The following is a 2,090-nucleotide window of genomic DNA, read 5'->3' on the forward strand; positions in this document are numbered from 1 at the left end:
GTAAGTAGAAAATTTGAGGGTCTCCTTCCCATTACCTGCTTCCCTGGCACCCCATCTCCAGGCTTGGTCCTTAGTGCCTTTGCTGGAGTTGTGAACTGAAGGAGATCCCAGCCTGTCTCTCCTTGCCTGACTTCAGCTCCTACAAGGAGCCCCATTCACAATCAGTTAAATGCACATCCTTCTCTCTCTTTTTCTCTCACACATACACATTTCTGCTGGCTCCAGTTAAACTATCACACCTATTCATTTCTAAGAGGTCTTTTTGAAGAACCAAGATATGCAATCTGAGGCCATCAAGGGCCATGCTGGTGAATTCACCAGATGATTGTGAATTTTAGCTCAGAATGTGTAAATACAGGATGAATAAAAACCTAACCTCCCACAGCCTAAAGTAAGCACAACTAACCAAAGTGTTACTGGATTGTTATAGCTCATAGTGATCCAACCCAGGATGCTCTCCTGTTCTCTGGGAGACATAACCTGTGTTGTGAACATCCTTGTCTAACTAGAGGAGACCAGGATAACATTCCTTGGTTACATCCAGAGACGTTTAACACAGAAAGATTAAGTGACTTATGCAGGGTCATGCAAGAAGCCTTTGCAGAGCTGTGGACCGAGCATTTCAGAGTCTCAGTCTACCTTCTTTAGCTTCTTATTATACATCTCTTAAGACTGCATGCATTTTCATTGCTTTTCAGAATCAAAAAGGTCAGTGCAGGTCTGAGTACAATGCAGAAGTTGAGGAGGATAATGGGGTGAGGCGGGTAGGGAATAAGCTGGCATCCCAGCAAGGGGTGCAGTGGCTCTGGGGCTTTTCATGCCAGGAACATTGTATTCTGTGCATCTCATTACCTGCTACAAATCAGAAAGTGTGACCCCTGAAGAAAAGGTTATGAGCTAAAAATGTAGAGTTTGGCAAAGCCCACGCTAATGAGGCCCTAGTGTAAGTGGCAACAGTCCCATCACTTGGGTTATTTAAATTAGACTGTACAAACTACTGAGAAATATAAGGTCGGATGCAACCAGAGATGGGCCAGCTTGACTTTATCTCAAATTCTTCAGCTTTAGGTGCTGCTCAGCTTCCTAGCCTGATGCTCTCTGTGACTGTAATACAGGTGGGCAGGGCATCCTGCGCTCTTTGTCTTTTGCTCTGTGTGCCGCTGCACTAATAATTAAAATTAATGGAAAATTCTGAGCCAGCAATAAAGAACCTCAGATGCTTCTTCCCCTAGGAGAAATTCCCTTCCACAGCCAGCTGCAAAATATCAACCTAAGGTCAGAAGGTGACACAAAGCAACTGGAATAACAGGCCCTTTGGTGCAGAGCTCTGGCATTGTCCTCCCCTCCTTTTGCCATTCTGCTGACCTGAGACAACATCGGTCCCTATGTCATATAAAAGACAGAGACCTTCAGAGTCGTACATTGAAAATCCTAGTGCTGCCCTTGTTTTCCTGGAAATCAGACTTGAGAGCTCCTGTTCTCTCAACTTTACATCCTCTCCTATTGCAAAATAGCATTTTCGTAGCACTTTCCAACCCCGTTGTGCCTAACACTGTTTGGATGGAATTTCCTAAAAGAGCCTAAGGGACTTATGTGCACCCTATTGAAATTGGCAGATGCCATGGAAATCCTTGTCTTTATAAAAAAGGCATTTTTTCACCTTCTCCTGAAACGTTCACCGTCCAGAAAGGTCAGTGCAGTAGCTGCGTAACAGCATGTGACTTTTTAGGGAAGTTAAGATTACTGCATTCTGCTGAGACTTTATCTGAAAGAAAAGGGATAATTCTAGAGGACTGAAGTTAAGGAACTCCAGTTCATAAAAGCCAGGTATGAACAGAAGCAGGACCATACTTTTGGTTCCTGTTACGTTCAGCTCAGGATCTGTACACAAGATGGAACCAAAAAGGAGCCTCTTTCCAAGTCAGTGGTGCATTCACTAACTCTCTTCTACCCAGATGACAACATGTCCTTGAGAAGCTCATGCCTCACTGAGTAAGTGAAATGATTCAGAAGGCTCTATCACTGTTCTGGTACCAGGATGAGATAGCTCCAGTATTCCACTTGTGCAGTGAAGAAGCAAGAATGCAGGG

Source organism: Antrostomus carolinensis, unplaced genomic scaffold (genome assembly GCF_000700745.2).
Source record: "Antrostomus carolinensis isolate BGI_N321 unplaced genomic scaffold, ASM70074v2 scaffold14871, whole genome shotgun sequence".
NCBI classification, from domain to species: Eukaryota; Metazoa; Chordata; class Aves; order Caprimulgiformes; family Caprimulgidae; genus Antrostomus; species Antrostomus carolinensis.